The 22,025-nt window shown below is 40.5% G+C and overlaps 1 long non-coding RNA gene across 1 annotated transcript; it reads right to left on the bottom strand.

Moving 5' to 3' along the window:
- Window positions 1–8,414: 8,414 nt before the first annotated feature.
- On the bottom strand, window positions 8,415–21,727 carry LOC128851316 (uncharacterized). The gene is made up of 3 exons (XR_008448654.1): window positions 21,605–21,727; window positions 17,572–17,700; window positions 8,415–9,212 (listed from the first exon to the last, which is right to left on the bottom strand). It is a non-coding gene; the product is annotated as an uncharacterized LOC128851316 (long non-coding RNA).
- Window positions 21,728–22,025: the final 298 nt, after the last annotated feature.

Raw genomic sequence — 22,025 nt, 5'->3', positions numbered from 1 at the left:
GGGAGGAGAGATTAAATGAAATTCAAAGATAACGAGTTCAAAATGGAATCAAGAAAATACCACTTCACATTTTCACACTCATAGTGATACATGTCTTGATACAGCATCAAGAAAATTAAGACTAGGGAATGTTTCAAAACAGGAGTATTCCTGTATATATTTGGCATTGTATTCTGAAGAAGGCACAAAGACACAGATATTGAAAGTCAATACCAGAAATATTTTGGAAAGGACAGAAAACCTCTTCCTCAAGATTTTATCTAATGTGTCTTCAGGATAAGGAGGAGATCTTTGTGGATTTTAGATGATACTTCAACTGTTTTATGTGGGATTGGTGATAGCTTTGTCAGATATAACTGCTTTTGCTATCTCTCAGATAAAGTCTTGGACTAGCCAGGCTTCTGGGCATACTGAAATACCTCACTTTATTAACTCCACTTCCTCTAAACCTTTTCTGGAAGTGGTTTATATTAACCTAGATTTTGCTCCCAGAGAAATTAGACTCCTCCAAATCCATTCAGTTTCTGACAATTCTAGCTTTTGCCAGCCCCAAGCCCAGAAATGCTCCCTTAGCTCTCATGCTATCCCTCTGCTCCGGTTCCTGAGCTCAAAAGACACTGCTCAACACATGGCCACAGCCTTGGTTTTCCTGTCATTCAGAGCCCAACTTCTGCCAAAAGGATCTGAACAGGAGCCGAGATTTAGGCAGTGATGCTACCATTAGGGTATTTAATTACTGGAATTATTTTATTTTTGGTTAATTGAAATAACACTGGCTCAAACTGGACAGAAGGGAATTTTGGTCCTATTGAAGTCTGTGTAAACACAGCCATGCCATAAAGAAGGGCAGTTATTCTGCCATGGACCCATTCCCTTCTCCCCCGCAATCTCTTTGTGTTACAAGAAAGAACCTCCTTTCCTGGATAATTAAGGTCACTGTAGCTAATAAAGCAGATAAGACTCTTCCTTACTTCAAGATGGAATTATCACCTTCAGGAAGGTGTGAGGATTAATATATAAGAAATTACAGAAACACCCCATGGCCACAAATTAATAGGTGACCTTTTCACACTAAGCAGCTTGATCGACTTGCCCATGAGCTGAGCGTATCCTTGCATAATCACACCTCAAACATGCATCCACCAGTGTCAGTTGTTCTGTACAGTAATGTCAAACTCATTCCGCAGCCAATGCCAAATACCATGTCCAGCTACTCCCAGAAGACCAGGATATGAATTTCAGACAACATATTTTTTGACAGCATAGACTGGCACACCCACTGACCTCATGGGGAGGTCTGCACATACTGCAAGGGTAGAATATTGCTTTTAAGTAATAAATTGTTGTTTATCTGCTTAATGCCTTCTCACAATCAGTGTTGCTGAGTAAGAAGATGTGTTCCCCTTTCAGGTCTCTGCACTTTCTCCCCAGTCTCCCTCTGTTCCCTGTTCTTTACGTCTTCCTACTCATCTCTTTATCCTTCCACATTATTTTCTGTGTAATAGCTCGCAGGCTCCACCATGAAGCAAACAAATATTTCACATGTCCATCCTTGGGATAAGAGATAGCATTAGACTAAAGTTATTGATTCAAGATAAATCCAAGAATTTGCATTTCAAATAGCTATTCCCACACACAGAGAGCTCATCCTCTGCTAAGTCTTTGGTTTAACCAGGTTAGTATTTCACTAATCTAGTTTGTCCCATAATTTTAGATGACACTCAGGTGTTAAATTTGATTCAGTGAAATGAACCCCAAACTAGACTTTTAGACCATCAGTAGGCCCAGGAAAGCAATCCTGCCACTGTTACATTAATAGAACATTTTGCAAACCTCTCTCACAGACAACGCAGTTGCCAAAAGCATATGAACGTACAGTTTCTATGCATTTCCAAGCCTCTTGGTGATAAAATGTTAGTGATTTCAGACTATTCTTTTCAGTGAACATGTTGCTGAAATTGGCTGCATTTTAAGTAGCTGTACTTTATTTTTCTTGTTGAAAGTTAAATAATAACTTTTTCTTCATTCTTCATTTGCTGGCGATGAGCAGGATAGGAAGCCCCGGTTAAATGAAGAGGTTTGACCCTAGAGGACTGTGGGAGAGGAAATGGAAGGAGGCTAGTCCGGATATTTTTTTTGGCACAAAATGCCCAAAGACTTCTGGGCATTTTAACAAAACAGAAAATGTAAAAGGAATGGCAAGGTAAGGTGCTATAATATTTTACCAGAAGAGGAACCAAGGAGGAAAATAACACAGGGTTTGCCACTTCCTCTGTAGTCCCACCCATGCTAAAATACAGGAACATTGAATCAATCACATGCAGTGCAAACATTCACTGAAAAAACAGGGGTGTTTGAAAGGGAAGATTTTGAGAAAAATAAAGCAGAATGAAGGCAGTGGCAGTTAACACACACTCACCTGCTCTCTTCATGTGTCTGTGCAATTGGCTACAACAGTTAGATTTCTCAATTTTGACTTTGACATTGACCCATGCAGTAACCACGATCAGGTGAATTTTGGCTCGCTCTTATAAAGCCCCAGATGCATCATTTCTGCAAACACTTCTCTCCTTCATGTGGACCAGCAAAAGCAGTAGCAGGACTGGACCCATCTCCATGGAGGACGTGACACTGGGCTCAGTGGTAGGTAAGTCCTGCTTTGCCATTACAGGCAGCCCTCCACTAAATTATCCATTATTCTGGCAGTCCTGGCAGCTGCCATGGGATTTCTCCCCACATCTTTCCTGCAGAAGTGAGGTGGCAGGGTCAGGGCTCCCTGCACTCCACGTGGCAGCCACAGGACTCTGTGGGAGCGAGGGTTCACCTGCACCCACTGCTGCAGCAAAGGGCTCCTGCTCATCACCACAAATCCCCACCTTTGGAAATCCCAGCGTGTTGGGCATGTTCACCACTCTAAGTGCATAGTCTGAGCAGCTTCTTTTTACTAAGGAACTGCTCAAAAAAGCATAGATGGCTTCTAAATTAAGATGAGATGCAGTGTAAATTATAAATATAGACAGGGGTGGGGAGACCTGGGACAGAGTGTCTACATACTCTTGGCAAGCTTTAGTAGATTTGTTCAATAAGTGGGAAAACATATGTAGCAAGGAAGGCGAGGTGTTTCGTCCTCCTGGCCTCTGGTCTGGCATGAAATGACTGACACGCCACTCCTGTGAACTCCAAGACCTGCAGAAAAAGAACTAAATGAAGGATCTGGGCCTAATTTAACCAAGAAAACAATAAATAGCTTTAGAAAAAAACCACCCACACTTATTGATGCTTATGTTAAATGTGTTTGTTTTCATAGCAGCAGGTGGATAATGTCAGAGGAGGAACTTTAATCACAACCAGAGCAAGTGCACTACTATGACTTTAATTGAGGAATAATTAATTTAAAGCAGTGCAAGTTACATATTCTCAGGTTGCTCATTACATGCCATTTGTATGTAATCACTTACATACACACAGCTCATCCTGGGACACATTAAGTATTTTATTTTTGTGTTTAAAATGGAGCTTCTTGCTATTAAATTGTTCACAGCCCTTCCAGAATCCACCAGTATTTATACAGTTTTTGCCAATGTTTGTATTAACAGCAGAGGTGCTAAAAGATCAGTAAGATAATTTTCTCTCAGGTCTGTGCAATAATTTTCTGTACTTTCCCAAAAGAATCTAGAAGATAATCCACAATATTTAACAAAAATGGATTCATTGTAAAATATGTTCCTTTTGTGCTAATAGTGCATCTCCTTAGGTTATGATTGCCATAGGGGCTGTGTCTTCCTGTCTTTTACACAGGTGTGTGCATATGCACACACATACTCACACATTGACACAGTACATCAGGCATCATTATGATGTAACTGCTTTTTAGAAACATATTTAGTCCAAATTGTGCCAGCCCAATAAAGCTCCTAAAGCAAAAAGCCTTAAATTTTTTTCTCCTCTTTCCAACCTGTAGCTTGCCTGGATGAGAAGGCTTTAGGCACCCTGGCACCAAGGGATGATGCCTTTCATCCATGAGCAAAGACAAAATCCTGCTTGCATGACAGCTGGCTAATTTGTCGCTCTCCTTACACAGGACACTGCTCAAAGTCACAAGATACTCCATCCTGCAACTTCTAAATAGTTGCAAATAGCGAAAAGTGAGAAACTGCTGGATGACATGAGCTGACAAATGTACGCTCGCAGCCTAGAATGTCATCCATATCCTGAGCTGCATCCAAAGAAATGTGAAGGGAGGTGATTCTCCTTCCCTACTCTGCTCTTGTGAGACCTCACCTGGAGTACTGTACTCAGTTCTGGAACTCTCAGCACAGCAGAGACATGGAACTGTTAAAGCAAGTCCAGAGAAGGGCCATAAATATGACTGGAGGGCTGAAGCACCTCTCCTATGAAGAAAGATAGAGAGTTTGAGTTGTTCAACCTGGAAAAAAGAAGGCTCCAGGGAGACTTTATTGCAGCCTTCCAGCACTTTCTTACAAGAAAGATAGGGAAAAATCTGTTTACCAGTGCCTGTTGTGATAGAACAAAGGGTGAAGGTTTTAAACTAAAGGAGAGTAGATTCAAACTAGATATAAGGAATATATTTTTTACAATGAAGGTGGTGAAACAGTGGAACAGGTTGTCCAGAGAGATGACTGATGCCCCACCCCTGCAAATGTTCAAGGTTAGGTTGCATGGGGCTCTGTGCAACCTGATCTAGTGGAAATTGTCCATGCTCACTTTAGGAGGGGTCAGACTAGATGACCTTTAAAGGTCCTTCCCACTGAAACTTCTACAATTCTGTGACAGGCTGAAGGGGGTCTTGGTGTACCTTGTATCCATCAGACACACATGCAGTACTATCCAGACATCTTTACCCAGCCATTTCCAGTTTAATGAGTATCTTCTTTAGGACTGAAAAGCATGACCTACCATCTTGCCCAGGGTGTAACTGGGCAAGAGTCCTTTGAGTCCTTGCCAGAAGAGAGCATCACAAGAGCACAAACAGATATGTAATTGGTACCAAAACATGTCTGTGTCTGAAGATATGCCTGGGCTGGCCTGCAGTGAGAATTACGCATATGGGCTAAAATCAAATGAGCAATAAACAGATGAGTATTGAATTCAGAAAACATAAGGGCATCAGAGTTTCTGTATGTTTATCAGGGACATGCAGCAGTGACAGTGCAATAACACCAATCCCCAAACCAGGGGAATATTTTTAAGAACATCTGTGAGCTAATGGGAGATTAGATTCTGAATGTTATGCTTTTATGACTTAAAAATTACTGTTCAACAACAATTGTTCTTTTTTAAGACACGTGAAATTTGCATTTCTGAATGCTTTCTTCAGGATCCATTTTTTTATAGAAAAAACTGAGCAGGAACATTATTAACCTTTTCTGACATAACCTACTGAGGAAGAATTTTGAGTGACATGATTATGGATGCAGCATAAGAATTTAATATATCTATTCCTCATTAACACATCTTTGTTACTGATACAAGAAGAGTTGCTTCTTGGAACATGAAATATTAACATGAGTTACTCCTCAAATTTGTTTTCATCCATTATTTGTTTGGTTCCTGAAGTAGCACCCCAGCAAAAGCTGAAAACTAGAATGCAGACAGGATTTTCTAGCTGCTTTAGATGCTTTCATCTAGCTTTATAAAGGATATTTACTTCAGTGGGTCTATATGTATTTACAAAGAAACAGCATTTATCTCTTGAAAGATGTCTTTCTTTACTTGGCTATTGTGACTAATCATTTTCAGGTTCAATATTGTTCTCAGTACATAGCACGTAGGATATGTTCATTTCATATCTTCAGACCTGTTTTTAAAAGCCAAATATTCATATAAAGATGTCTGGTCAAATGTAAACCCTGAAAACTGAGCAGATTTGATATCAATAATTTTTCAATACCTGAAACCACAAGTTTTCACATACTATTTTGATTAATTTCTTCTTTGACAACTTTCTGACTTGGATAATTCCTAGCTGGTTTACAGGCTGGGTCCTGACCACATGCTTTGTTGTCATCTTAGCTTCAGTAATTACTTCTATCCGTTAAATTCATTTTCTCTTCCTTCATTGTGAGCAGCATGCCTGGTATTTTTGAGGAACAGGCTCATTTCCTGAGAGGAAGTGTGTTTCATATTAAAAACCTCCACTTCGTTTGTCTCTTGTATAACTCCTAGCATACTCCTAGTTTGCTCTCTCGCTTGTTTTCCTTGTTTCTCTTAAAATTCGCCCTTTGGAAGTGCAACAATCTCATCTATGGTAGGTCCTCTATTTACTTTGAATTGTAGTCCCTCTACTCATCCCTTCAAAAATGTTGACTGCCGTCATGTCTGCAATTTCTTCCTCCCTCGTGCTTAAGAGAAAATGCTATATAGGATTTGTACTTTTGATGCATCCTCCTGAGGAGTATTACCTGCAGATTCCTACTTACAAACAACCCAATGAGCTTGTGAGGGCATTTGTGAACACACGAATTATTACAGTGAAATTCTTTAGAGATAGGCTGGAAACACAAGGCTGTTTTGTCTACCTACCAGGGTGCTGGGTTTAGCATGTCTGTGCTAGCAGTCTTATTCCCAGCCTTGCCTTTCCACTTTTGCTGCTGGCATCCTCCTGCCAGTTGGGGAATCTCTTTGCCAACTGCTTTTGGTCTTCATTGAAAATGAAAGACAACGCCAATATTCAGTGGATGCATTTTACTCTGGGAAAAAAACTAAGCAATGCGAACTCTCTAAGCAGGTTAAGCAGTCTCAGGAGCTAAGACAAAAGCATGCAAAGTGTCCAATCTAACTTGCACATGGCCTTAAACAACCCATGTCTTCCAGCCCTTTGTTCATAGAAATTTCCCATGTAGCAATTTTGGGACAGGGAAAAGCTGTTCAGTATTTTGTATACATAGAAGCTGTGAAGCTCTCTGTTCAGACAGAAACATTTGAGGAACAAGTGACCCTTGTAACAGGATATGTGCAATCCCAAAGGCAGTGCATCTACTTAACCAGATGACATCGGAGTCCTGCATATATTATCATAGAGATTGGTACAGGAAGGGATTTTACTGAGAATACAAGTTACCCCGCAGAACAAAGGTGAGTTGAAGGTAATGGCATTTGAGATATCACACCAGCATTCTAATGACAGCACATCAAAGTGAACTCTGGAGTCACAAGCGTCATCATCTGATGGACACAGAAGCAGCTTGGACTGGATCTGATGCTCAGTTGCTGCATCTTGCATGTTGGGCATGCTAAATTTACTGCTGGAACAAGTTAGCATAGAGACAGAAGAATGGTTTTAACCACTTATGTTAGAGGTAAATTTCTTTCCTCTGAAGCCTTAAGTGCTTTAATTCTACACATTAGATAGTGTTGAGTAAACAATGTTTCATGTTGTTAAAATAAATCTCAAATCCTTACAAATGTTTGCCTGTTTTGATAAAGGCATCTAAATCAAAGCTTAACAACTGTTTGTAGCTGTACTTTGAGACATTTTAGTGTTCTTATCTTGGCATGAGAAGAAAAAGCAATTCTTTAAAAAAATTAAATTGTCATTGTGATTATGCCTATGAGACTAGATAAGGACAATTCCCTCCTGTCTGTCGCACTTTGAACAAAGGGAGATTTCCCTTTCCTACCTTGGGTTTCCTCCAAGATGTCAGCATCCTCGAAAATGTCTAGTCCTTGACCTCTGCAATACCAGGCTCACATTTAAGAATTAACACAGCAGAGCATGGGTAATTTCAGTGAAGTTGCTTTTATATGTATTGGCAGATATAGTTAATGTAATTAAGTGTAGAGGCTTGCTGCTGCTTTTCGCTGGATACTATCAGACTCATGAAACCTGCTTGTTTCAAGATTTTCAAATGTAATTTGAAGTGGTCCCTGATCCGTAGCGCTTTGAAATAACCCAAGCTGGGAGACAACAGAGCACCTGCCTTCTGGAAATCAGGCATCGTTCTTCTTCCACTAATAAAGAACATCTCTGATTTTCCTAATGCTATTTAGAGATTTTATTAATCAGGAGGTCTTACTATTCCTATTGTCTCTTTACTCATAAGAAAAGAACATTTTCTTCAGCAAGGTGAACTTCCTAAAAGCTATTTCTGTGCTCAGCCATAACAATTCACAAATGAATCCATTACTTGCTCTAGGGTGGGAAAAAATGATTTATTCTAATTAATTTGCAGCTTCCTCCCTTGCTTTTGTAATCTTAGATGCCTTGTCACCCTCAGCAACATATGCAGACTCTGATTCATGTAAGTTCACGCGAATCTTGTGGTCCCACATGAATCGGAAGCAGGAACGAACTAGCCGGCAGACATGCCCTATGACATTTAGTTTCTGGGAACTCCAAAAAAACTCCCACCCATGTCTTCGTTCAGTAGCAATGTGATTTAAACCCTGCCTATTTAACACAGATGTGATCTTTCTCACAAAGATGCTTAAAATATTTCCCAATTGTATTTTTTAATGAGAAATTACTGGTTACGTGGTCTTTGCAAGTTCAACTACACTGTTTCTGTTTAAATCGAAAAAGAAAGCACATGCTTTACTATTCCTGGTGAGTTCATTGCTCCTTGGGCTTCCTTGTAAAGGAAACAGATGTAAAATAAGATGTTCCAGCTATCAGAGAAATGTCACATTCCGTCTTTCTTCTCTCTTCTCTTTTGGAAAACTTAAGTTTCCAGATTCCCAGGAAGGAAGGAAAGAAGGAAGGAAGGAAGGAAGGAAGGAAGGAAGGAAGGAAGGAAGGAAGGAAGGAAGGAAGGAAAGACGGACCCTCCTTCCTCTTGAACTAGGTCTTCTCATGTCACTGATTCACTGCTTAGACTCTCTAAGCAAAACCCAGAGGGAAGTAGTCATAAAATTCTTTTTCAAGATCTTTGCTTCCAGAATGCACCATTTCTTCATTTGGACTTGTCACTTTGAATGAAACATCTTTCTGGGCAGAGGAGGAAAGTTGTTGCACAGAGGCAGTGCAAGGGAAAGGCAAAGAGCCAGGGAGGGATTAGTCAAATTCATTTTTCAACCATACATAAGGTGCTGGGATCAGTAAATTCACTTGCACTCCTGCTTTGGCCGCAATCCTGTGGGCAGTTCTGCTGGTGTTTGGCATTCTCCAGGGAAGACAGTCTGCTGAGTGCTGTTGGAGAGGCTTAGGGTTGTAAAAGGAAGATGATGTGGTTTTACAGTCTTGAAGCTCCAGTCTGAAAGAACAAAGTCAGGGAAAAACTTAGCAATAACTAATAAATTGCCTAGGGTAATTTTAGCTAGGGTAATTATAGCCAGGGTGCAGCACAGTGCATTGTGAGAATTTTCTATTTGTATTGTCTACTTATGCTTTGGTATCACCTAAGGATCCCAGGTTGGACTAAGTCTCAAAAATAGTGTCTTAGCTGAGTACCATATGCAGTTTGGTATGCATCTTGCACACACAGGCATTCCTGTTCTTCTACAGTCATCAGACCTTATTGCAGCTGACTCCTGCCCATACTCCCTAGTTTTCTAAAAAAGAAGCTGTGAAGAGAGGTAGCATGTCATCACGCAGCTGGATCCCAGAGGTAAAGTGGTCTATGGTTAAATACGGACATAGTGTCTAGCATTGTATGGAGAGCATTAGGGAGCTTACAGAGAGAGCGGCTTCTGGTCAAAAATACAAGACAGATAACTACATATAACCACAAAAGCCACTTTTTGAAAGCCAAATTTGATACAAGATCTGTGTGTGTTTTCCCAGTTTCTTAATCCTAAATCGTTTATTTCCCTTAACATCACCCACAGCATACATTTGTCTGTCAAATGCCTTCATAGTCTCCACACTGTTCAATTACCTTTTCCTTCCTTTCATCTCAACCACTGAGTAGCTGTGGTCATTTTTTGGAGACATATTCTTTTAATGCCATATCACTTCTCTAATGGTGGGTGAGTTGGCCTTAGCGGTACTACAGAAAAATGACTGAAATGTCCTTCGCCCACAGGCTGAAGTCTCAGCACTCAGAAGATGTGAACTTGCAAAGTGGAGTCACAGGCATGATGGAAAATGTCTTTATTTCCACAAGGACTAACAATAAGTTAAAGGGTGATGCACTATCCATCTCCTTTGCATTGGATGCTGGGGCATGTCACTTTGATACAGCTGCTGCACAGCTCTCAGGGGACATTAGAATTGTTTTCATCTTTCTTTCTCCGTGCTCATCTTTCTTCCTCCATGTTCTGATGTTAAGGGTCTTCTGCTTTCCTGAAACCAGCACATCAGGCCAGACCTTTGCCGTTGTAACTCCTGCAATTGGTAGGCACTGTGTTGCACTGCCTCAGCACTGGGGAGGCTCCAAGAAAATTCTTAGGCAGTTATTGGAAATTCTGACGTCTTGCCTTATGCACAATAATTTGTAAAGCTGTTGTAAATTGAACATAAGTCTGGGACTTCAGAGGAGCCCTATTATTCCCATTCTGAATAGTTATGGCAGCTGACTCTAGATTAATGATTTTATCCCCCCATATGTAAGAATTGAGTTGCCAGGACTAAGATGCACATTTTGCAAGCTATAGATGTGGGGAAGCAACTCCAACTGCAATGGCCTAAATATGAGCCAATGAAATTTGGCACAGACAGCTAGCTTGGAGAAAAGATTTTGTTATCAGCTTCTGCATGCTTTAGTTCCCACACTTTCTGCATGATTCTCTTTCCTGCCTTGTAACTTAATGATAAAAATCATATCACACCAGGTCTCCATTCAAAATGTCAAAGCCTGACAAAAAGCTGTTCCAAAATATTTGGAGTTTTCAAAGGACTGGTGGTACAAAATATATAAATAGTTTAAGTGGGACTTGCATTGTCACTGAAATGCAAATCCACTGATCAAAGTAGGGGATCTTTTTGTATTGTAGCAAGTTCTTTACAGATGTTGTAGGATTTTTTTTTCTTTTTTTTTTGCATGCAGTTATGTCATTCCTGGAATAATTGCACTTCTAACTCTTCGTAATTCCTTTAAGTGTAAACATTCTCAAATCTAAGGATAAGACCTTCACTGTGACTGTGAGTGAGCACTGGAGCAGGTTGTCCAGAGTGTCTGTGGAGTCTCCGTCCTTGGAGGTACTCAGAAGTTTTCTGGGTACAGTCCTGGGCAATGGGCTCTAGGTGGCTTTGCTGGAGTTTCAGCATTTTCGTCTACCAGGCTCTCAATCCAGAAAATCAAACCTCCAGCTCAGAGACAGAATGCAGAAGATCCACAGCTAACATTCTCCCTATGTTCTTTCCAATATTTTTTGTGATGATATTATTTTGTGCAGGTGAGGGAATTTGTTTCTCGGTTTGGGGCTTTTAACTTTTCTTTCTAGTAGCAACTCACACTAAATGAAAGAAACATGGGAGATAGCAGAGATCCTGCTAGAGTAATTACAGAGTTCATCTCAACTACTCACACACAGCTTTCAGAAAATTATCCTGTATCACCTCCACACTTGCCATAGTTACGAGAGAATGTTACCAGACAATTCCTATGTTAACTAGGAGGCACTTAGTACCTTCCCTGTACCTCAGAAAAGAACAGCTAACCAAGAAGAAAATGCAGGGAAAGTTTACTCTGACAAGTCAAAGAGTCATAGAGTCACAGAATCATAGAATGGTTTGGGTTGGGGGAGATCTTAAAGATCATCCCATTCCAATCCCCACACCATGGGCAGGGACATCTTCCACTAGATCAGGTTGCTCAAAGCCTCATTCAACCTGGTCTTCACTTCCAGAGATGGAGCATCCATGACTTCTGTGGGCAACCTGTGGGTGTTCTAGCGCCTCACCACACTCACAGTAAAAAACTTCCTCCTAGTATCTAATCTATATCTACCCACTATCAGCTCAAAACTGTTACCCCTCATCTTTTCACTGCACTCCGTGATAAAAATCACCTCCTCATCTTCCGTGTAGGTCCCCTTTAAGTACTGGAAAGATGCTATAAGGTCTTTCTGAAGCCTTCTTATTACTCTAGGTCGAACAACCCCAACTCTCTCAGCCGGTCCTCGTAGGAGAGGTGCTCCAGCACTCTGATCAACTTCGTAGCCCTTCTGCTGACTCACTCTAACAGATCCCTGTTCTTCCTGTGCTGAGGACTCCAGAACTGAAGCAGAGTAGGGGGGTGGAATCACCTCCCTTCATTTGATCCATTTCCAGAGTGCATTGTCCATTTTTGCATTTATTACTTTTACAATTTTTCTCTTATATCACAGTGATTGTGAACTTTGAACCTTATTCATTATCTTTTTGTAATTTCTCCAACACTTCAAAATCACATTGAATATTTATAGTGCACTAAACCTCTTTGGATTGGGTTGTGGCTCAAGACACAGTTATGACATACATGAGCTGTGTTACTACGGTTATTTTTTGACACAGTGAAATGTCTCTGAGTCAGATTTCCTTCTCTTTTTATTCCTCTAGTGGGTGGGACATCAATTATTACTAACCTATGCTGTGTCAGCCGTTACAGTAGGGTGGATCAAGAGACGTCTGTCTGTTCCTTAATTCTGTCCAAGGAGAATAAGTAAGCACACTATTTTTGTTTCTTCTTTAATATTTAGTTCTCGTAACCTGTGGGAAACGGATAGTCCAACTCATTATGACCGAGCTCTAAAACTCCTTCCAGCATCGATGTCTCTTTACAGCTCATCTGCATTCAGAATTATGCCTCCTTTATCCGATGACTGTCTGGTACTGATTTAGACCAGTGGATATGTATGTGGAATACATATCACTACAAATAATTTGGCAACTCTATTACTCTGACACTTGCTTTGTATCAAATGTGATATTTCCTGTGTTGGACATCATATCTTGCTTTAAGACTATTGAGACAAATAACTTGCTTTTTTATTTGGTCCTTTAACTGCCATTTAATGGCAAGCAGTGGGAGGTAAGGCTGACAATATCTCATGCTAAATGTAGAGAGTATTGAAATCTCTCCATTGATAAGGAGGAAGAAACGCTTGGTGTTCTCTATCAATAAATGGGTTGCCTAAACAACGGGCTTAGTTGAGCTGGATGCCAGACTCTCATCTCAGCAATCAAGCACTGCCTTGCTCCATCTCAGGAACATATGGAGGTAGTTAGCTTGCCAGTGATGGGAGAGCCAGAAACTCAAAGCAAGACTGCCAGGAAAATCAAACTGCTGCAGACTCATGACACGTGAAAACTGTTGAATCCGTATAGGAACATCTACAAGGACACCACCACATCCCAGTCTTGCTGTGCTCATTTTCTCTGGTGCATGTGTGTTTTTAGCACATCACAAAGGAAGAAAAAAAGGGAGCTAAAAATGAGAAGAAGCAATGATCAGATGCCAAAGAAATCCCCTGCATACATAGTTTGCACCTACTCTAAGGGTCTCAGAAGTAGAGAACAGCATATACCTTGGCGTCTGAAAGGTGAACTCAAAGGTTTATGAAGTCAAAGTTGTCCAATTTGAAGTATTATCCCAAGTTACTGAGAATCTAAGGAACATTTGACATCTGTAGGTCATAAAAAAATCTGGGAGACAGGACAGAACATATCAGCCACAGGTAAAAATAAAATACCTATTGCAGTGTGTTCAGCAGGTAAATAAAACGTTATTATAAGGATTGCAAAATATTCAGAGGGAGATAAGAAAAGTTCGGGGGTAATTTTTTTTTTCAGGATGAAGTACTCTCCAAGGTTCAGGTGTATGTTTTTCCTGTGTCCAAAATGGCTCCCAGGTGCAGTTCTATTTCTTGGGGCTTTTTTTTCTTATTTTCCTTATTATTTTCCTTATTTGGATATTCTAACCAAAACCAGTAAAGTTTCTTCTGATTATTTGGTCGTTATGCACTTTTGTACTCATAATATGGAGAGAAGACTGATCCCTTCTCTAACTATGATGATGATTAACAATTTTCACACATTTGCAGAAAGTTCCTTGAAAAATTAGCAGAGTAAAGCCATTTTCCTGCTTTTCTTAGCAAATATCTGTAGCACATAGACAAAGCTGATAAAGTAACATGATCTAAAAATTTCAGCACTGACTCATCCATCCTGGTTTTCTGAAGGAGAAAAAGTAGTCATTTTCTAGTAAGAAGTTTACCCTGTACTCACTTTTACACACCTACATACCTTTGTATATGTATGTGAGCCAGTCTCACAGTGGAGCTGATTCCATGCATGAAGTTAGGAAAAAAGGCCCAGTTCTTCAGGCACATATAGAAGAGTACATGAAGTACATCATGTTTAATTATGTTCATCTCAATGATAACCAGGATCTTTGGCAGGATTTAGAAATGATAGCCCTCTTGCTAAATTTGAGGTGTCTACTTGTGAACTGTTATGTCTCCCTTTTCAGACAGTGTAGGTCCATTCAGTACACTCTGCAACATGCAAAGGCTGAAGGTCTTTTCGGGATCAGATGAATCTACTCAGCCCAAAGGATGGTGACTCTATTGATGATCTCTACTGGTTACAAAGGAAATCTAAAGTGACTAACCAGAGATACAGACCTTCACTAAACACATCCACAGTTTAGATAAATTCCCCCTCGTTTTCCTGCTCAGGAAATTAAGAACTCTGAGCAGAACTGGCCAATGTCTGGAATATTCTTTGCTTTTCCTGAGCTGGGAAACATGGTTGACTTTTGTGGCAAACAAATGCATTACTATAAATTATGGCCCAAGATATAATCTTGGAAATATTTCCACACATGAGTGCTGCATATCGTATGGGCAAAACTACAAAGCTACGGAAGAGTAGTGTTCAGATAGTGGCAGAACACTGTTACGGCTTGACCAAGCAGACCAATAGTACCAAAGTTTGAAGTCAATGAAGTGTAGTTTTGATGAGATATTTTAAAACCAGACAGAACAGATACCAGCAAGAAAAAGCCGCTGGGTATCATCGGCAGAGAGCTCAGCTGAGTCCAGCTGTTAAATCTGCTTCTGATATTTTCTTGCAGCATGCCTGTGTGTTTGAGCTCACTGAGAGATTTGTATGGAAGACTGAGTAGTATATAAATGCCACTCACTCTGTAAATGAGATAACTATAAATGTAAGTGACCTAATTGGGCAGATCCTGCTGTACCATCAGAAATCCACTTCTTTCCCTAACCTGGGAGAGAGAGGAGTTGAATTGTGAGCTAGAGAGATATCTCACATTTGCACCACAGCCTGCTCTGTTTCAAAGTGGATAACCTCTCCAACTTGTGTCAACCCCAGCCACATCCACAAACAGACAGCAGAAAGCTGATGAAACCAGAAATGACTAAAGGCTTCTGGTGATGGAGACAATAGGTGAATGAGAGACAGATGCAGACAGGGGCTTGTGAAAGACTTCTGTTCCACACTCCACTGGCTGCTGAGGAGCATCCTGGTAACACCCCACTATCCAGAGGGGATGTCAGAGGAAGTGGAGATGCGGCCATTCACCCACCGCCTGCCCGGCACAGGCTGACAGAGCAGCCCACAGGCACAGTAGGAAGTAATTAAGACTACAAAAAGCCCCTGAGATGACCTCAGAGGGGCCCTAGCTATGCTGATCACACTCTTGCATACAAACATTTTTTATAGCTCCCTGAACTCATCGATTGTTTTCTTTTCTACAAAACAAAATTAAAAAAAAAGTTGTAAGGTATCAGAGATGGGTATGGTAGTTGTATAATAATAGGCAACTTAAAAAGACATCTACATAATAAACAGTTTAGATGAAGAGAAGTTTCAGCCTTGCTTCATGGATATTAAAAGCAGCTTAGGACCATTTTTGTTCAGAAAACACTGAATGTAGAAATTAAATGACTTCCTGTACCGGGGAGATAAGATGTATAAACAGTTAAAATGCTGCCACATCTTCTTTTAATTAAGTATTACTAAGCCACCCTGATATGTTCCTTTCTGGGTCCTGTGAGTCAGCTGCGACATAAGGATCTGTCAAATTTCCACTTGATTTGCAGTGGCCAGGGGTTAACAGATTCAAATAAGACAGGAAACACCCTGAACTTTCAAACAAATCTCACACCTGTTTGGTGCCCTGAAAACAGCTTTTTGTTGAATCTGACTCCAATTCCCATTGTTTTTCCGGATAATTCCAACTTGAATGGAAGTAGAGACCCCTGGACCTCAGATAAAAGTGCTCTGTCTCCTTTGCAAATTTTCCACTATGAATTTAGTGGGCCAATTATAGAAACATTGTTTATTTATTACTGAATGAATTGCAGACTGGCAGTCAGTTGAAACTTCACCTTCAGGGATGAACAAACATTTCTAGGTGGCCAAAGGTATAGTTTTCCCTAAAATAGTTATGGAGGGAGTCATCTCTTCTTCAGGGACTTTTATTATTACTGAGAGAATCAGCATTGCAATACTAAGTTACAGAAGGAAATAGATATCCAAAACTAGTATAATAGAAGAAACATCTGTGCGACCTAACCATGTTATTCAATATAAAAATCCTGTTCAATAGTTCCCCTAACATATTATTTCTTATCTGCTTAAGGGTGGTCTAACGGCACTTTGGATTGTATTACAAACATAGTTGGATTGATTCAAAGTGTCCTGCACGAACCCCTCCTCCTCTCCTTGCCATTTTCTACTATCATTTGGGAACTGACCAGAAAACATGTGATTCGGCCCCTCTGTTAAAAGAAAACTAAAGTGATTAGTTGAGGTCGGTAAGTAATAGGTTTTTCAGATAGGAAAGAAATTTGGTTTTCGTCAAACCAAAACTAAATTTGTCCAAGTTTTATAGTGAAATGAACAAAGTGAGAAAATGTGTTTGGCTTTTTTAATGCTTCCTACAATCTGGAATGAAAAGTTTTCTTTTGTGGTCAGATTGCTTAACTCTTTTGCTTAATATTTGGGGACTTTTTTAATATTGTGTTAATGTTTTACTCAAGCTGCCTTTTTGGAATGAAAAGGCAGTTTTGCTGAGGTGACATGTCAAATGCAAAAATTCAGCACCACTGACACAAAGAGGGCTAATATTTAATTCTTTCCTCTTTCCTTCTCCCCTTTCTTTTCAAGTCAGACCCATTTAACTGTCTGAGGTTGAATTTTCCAAGGAAACAATATCTTCTTAAAACAACATGCTGTAAGCAGTTTACTGTTGTTAAATACTTCAGCTAGAAGAATTGATAACAACTCCTTGACTGACCAAATGTCTTGAGTCCCCAGTGTGACTCCATTTTCCTTTTCAAAGTGCTTTTTATTCTGGCCTATAGTGTAATAACAGGACAACCACATCCTAAAGAAGATTTTACTGTGATATCTGTGTCCATTCCACTTTTCTCCATTTCTATTATTGTTTCAGTGCTTCTGTTCAATGAAGGATGCTAAAGACTGGCAGTTCAATTGTACCCCAGGGATGGCTAAGGTTCAGAAGCAGTTAGACATGAAGCAGGTAGTGATACTCTGTACTGCAGTTATGGATTTAACAGCAATGAAAATGAAAGAAGAAATATGCACAAGCAACTTAGTTTGCCAACCTAAAGACAGGGAAAGGCACTCGTAGCAAATGACGGGAGGGCCGCTGTCAAATTCACCTACTTACTTAACAGGAGAATATTACTCTAATTTACCTTGAAGAATGCATCATCTGAAAACACTGATACTGTCCATCTTCTGCATCCACTCCAGCATGGCTATATTTTCTGATGTTTCCCAGTCTTCGATCAACATAATGTCCCAAAGAAGATAATTCCTAAGTACTGGAAATACAGAAACTTGTATCAATTAGCACCTTAATGGTGTGGGCTTTCAATTTGTTCTGGATCTTGATGTCTTGTTTTATTTTCTTTCTGGTCTATCTTCATGATCTTCTGTTACAGTAATAATGGGGCCTACACTACATTCTTTGGGGCTTTTCCTGGTGGATAGTCATATAAGATATGCAGTCACTAATGTTCAGAATTTGGTGTATATTCGTAGTCAGAAAGCACAGTCCTTTGACCATGTGCCAGGCAGGACTGCAAAAATATCTGCCTGTTTTTCAAGAAGGAGGTCATGTCTCTGTATTTGAAGGAGAAAGTTTCTTGTTTCCTTGTTAATTAGAAGATGTAATTGGAAAACTTTGCTCTTCTCTAGTTTTCCTTGAATTGTATTTTACTAGCTGCAGGGGACCAGTGAAGTGAAATGAAAGGAGGATGTTAGGGGAATCACAGGAATAAAAAAGTCCCTCAGTTTTGAGCCTCAGAGTTTGCTAGAGAACAAGCCACAGATACGTAACGCATGACCACAGCAGAAGACATGATGAGGAAGAATGTGATAATGCCTCTGCATGCAGACAACACCGACCTCAAGCATCTAGTCCACTCTGAACCACTTCCCCTTGGGCTGGTCAGCACCAGCTGGTCATCCTTTCTGCCCCTATAACCACAGCATGAGGGCATTACCAGGGCAGAACAGCTGGAGGGGATAGGACCTAAAAGTTGTCACTGCAGGTGGGGACATGGTAAAGAGCAAAGGCGGTGAGCTGAGCAGTTCAGGGTCCCTGTCTTAGAGTTCGCATGAACTAAGTTTTTAGAAACTGCTTGTGCCCTGCCATTCATTTTGATATCCAACAGTGCTTCACCTTAGGTAATAAACACCACTTCAAATACCACAGAACCGTTATCTCCTACAGTACGCAAATATGGGCTGACATAGGGTGGGGGTGATCAAGAAGTCACACAATGTTGGATGCACCATCTGACCAGCAGCCAGCAGTCAGCTCCTAGTAAAGCTGCTGAAGATGGAACACAGCCTCCAGGTGAATTCAGTGAAACGCCTCCTTTCCTTTCTTGTTTATAGGTGTATTATGCTTAGGGTTTCCCTGCCAAATAAATGCACAATGCTTTTGATTGTGGCTGTATACCTTACCAAGACCCAATTATTTTTCTTGCCCTAATGATTCATTTGCTTTATGAATAAAGATTCCTGTTTGCAATTTTCTTCCAATGTTAAACTCAATCACCTCTTGTGCTTCCACAGTGTTTGGGAGTTACTGCCTTGCATGGAAGCCACAGCTGAGCTACAAGGTGATGGTTGTAACTCACCACATTCGATTTCCAGGTGTTGAACTGCAACCATGGGAAAGGGAATTGCTTCATTTCTTCCCATTCATCTGTCAGCACAAAATTCAAGCTTCTACTTTCATCATCACAGGCATTTTTTTTAAGTTTTGCATTTGGGTGGTCCCATGTTAACAGATCCACCTCGTGCAGAGATCATCTCTTCCTGTTTGTAAACGTATTTGCTATATAAAAATGCTTGTATTTCTGTCTGATTATTGAGCCAAATAGAGAACAGTCATGATAAATAGGGGTCAGAGAACAATTCTTATTTTCACCCACAGTAGGACAAAATAAAAAAAAAAAGGGAAACAAACAAAAAAAAACATGAAAAAGAGTGACCTCTCTTTTCTGTGGAGGAATCTGTCATTCCCAATTCGCTATTTCCAATGCAGCCAGCATTTCCCAAAATATTATCCTCCCTTGTCATTCATTAACTTCATTTTTCCACTAAATTACAAGGCAGGCAAATGAATACTTAGCCATTCAAGGATGGTATTTTCTTGCCACACTTGTTAACTTTTTTGCCTTGAAATTTAACTTTCCAGCATGAGTTCATACAAAGAGGCAAACGATACGTAAAAGACATTAGCATGTTACACTGCCTCAGTCAGAAATATAAACTGACAGGTCTCACATCAGTAGGAATGCAAAGATTTCAGATGCTCCGGCACACCTCCAGCAGCCCCAGCAGCCAGCCAGGCGCTGCTGCTGTTCCCGAAGGCTGCCAGCAGAGAGAGCAAACGGTGTCCACACTAAAAACCATCAGTCAGCTCTCACTTCGTGCTCTTGATAGACATAGCACAAGAAGGAAAAAGTGTTTCCTTATGCCGTGCAAAGGAAAACAGGATTTTCTCATGTATTACAGAAAGCAGGTATAGTCCGGCTACTTAACTTCAAAGAATATGATTCATTTAACCCTTTCAAAAAGCTGCTACAAAGAGGACTGACACATAAGCTGTGACACTGTGTATAAGTCACCTTCTCCCAAGTGACAGGAGACAGGACAAGGGGGAATGGCCTCAAGCTCCACCAGGGGATGTTCAGGATGGACATCAGTAAAAAGAAATTTCACAGAAAGGGTCATCAGGCACTGGAATAGGCTGCCCAGGGAGATGGTTGTGTCACCATCCCTGGAGGTATTTAAAAGACCGGTAGATGAGGTGCTCAGCAATGTGGTTTAGTGGCAGATAGGAATGATTGGACTCTGTGATCCAAGACCTCTTTTCCAACCTAGTGATTCTACGATTCTATGATATTATGACCATGATTCATCTAGTTGAAGCTCCTACCAGCACTTGAATTTCGTCCATCCTGGGGCATGACCTCCATCCATAAGGTGACTGTATGATCCCACCACCGGAAGGTAAGAACAACCTTCAGTCTTTAAATGAGCTGATAGCTGGGCTCAGGGGGTTGCATCGATCTGTAGGCTGGAGCCTTAATTATTGACACAGTATCACAAACATAAAATTGCAGTTACAGTCAATAGACTGTGGCTGGACTAGTTCAAAAGGAGGGGGTGCATTTCTCAGCAGCAATGGCACTGTCTGTACCATCCCGTTCAGAGACATTTCCACTTGCTAACATGTGAAACTTTTTGGCACTTCATGTTAGCAAAAGCCGCAAGGGAAAGGATTTGGGTTGACAATTGGAAGCAGGATTCAAATAGCAGTGGATTTGTGCTGAGGATGTTGTCAGTATTTCAGATCTCCATAGGTCCCAGTCCAAGGCTGAGAAATAACTAGGACAGGTGGGACATGGCAGAGTGGGAACACAGCGGGGGGAACAACTGGAAGAGGGATGTTTTTTCCACTTTTCTCTTTTACAACACTGAGCAAGAGCAGGTCTGGGCTAAATTAGTGTTTATGAACCAGACAGTAGTAAGACTTTAAAAGGGGAATTTGGCCAGGGTCTTACAAAGTGGCTCATTAGACTAAACTCTTCTCACACAAAGACAGAAATAAAAGCAAGACCTCTGCAGAGGTTTACCTGGTGAGCTGCCAGTCCCTGCTTTCCACAGCAGGCAGGCAGAGGGGCCACCAGGCTTGCTGTGCTCAGCTTGACAGGCAACGCATGGACAACCCCACCCCAAAAAAAGATTTCCAATGAACTGACTCTGAGCAGGAGCACAGAGAGGACACATCAACAGCACGGAGCAGGAGTCAGAAAGCACAGGTTTCCTCTCCAGCAGCAGTTCATGACCAAGATATTTTTTAGCTGGGCTTATTATACGAATTATTATACAGCACTACTGATAATACTGATACCCAAAAGGACAGAAGAGTGAACCAGAAGAAGTTTCCAAGAATAATCACTTTGAAGGCAAACTAAAATACATAAAATGTGAGTTAACAAGGAAAGGAATAGCCATCTTCAGTTTTATGGCCTTTGAGAGTGATTTGTAAATTACTGTAGGCTGAATCATTCTAACCTTGGGGCTAGAACCAAGGGAAAAATACTCTTAAAGTTAATCGTAACATTAAGAACATGTAAACTCAGACAGACAAAAATTCAAGATGGAGGTCTGGTTCTTAAATGCTTTTAAAAGATATTTACTTACTATTTTCCTCCAGATTTTCATTATAGATTCAGTTTGTTCACTCCATAGATGTTCCTATCTGAAATTCTTTCTATAATAGCCTTTCATACTGGTAAGAAAACAGCGATTCAACTAATTTAGAATTGGAGAATGAATGAGAAAAAAACAGTGGGGATTGCATTCTGACCACAATATAAATATTTGGTTGTTACAGTCTTGGCCTGAACTGAATTGATCTCTCATGTGTTTTGCAATGCTCTGTATCTCTGCAAATAAGGTCCTTTGGAAGCATTAAAATTGAAAGCTTTGTGTATCCACTTTTTTTAAAAAATATGCTTGCATTTGTTTCATTCCCTTTACTTGCATGCTGTTCTAAAATTTCATAGTGTGAACCAAAATATCATGAGGAAATTCCAGAAAATCTTTGGAAATCTGGCTCCTC

Source organism: Cuculus canorus, chromosome 2, assembly GCF_017976375.1.
Source record: "Cuculus canorus isolate bCucCan1 chromosome 2, bCucCan1.pri, whole genome shotgun sequence".
NCBI classification, from domain to species: domain Eukaryota; kingdom Metazoa; phylum Chordata; class Aves; order Cuculiformes; family Cuculidae; genus Cuculus; species Cuculus canorus.
Note: the sequence above shows the minus strand (reverse complement) of the source record. Positions and strands in the feature narration are given on the sequence as shown.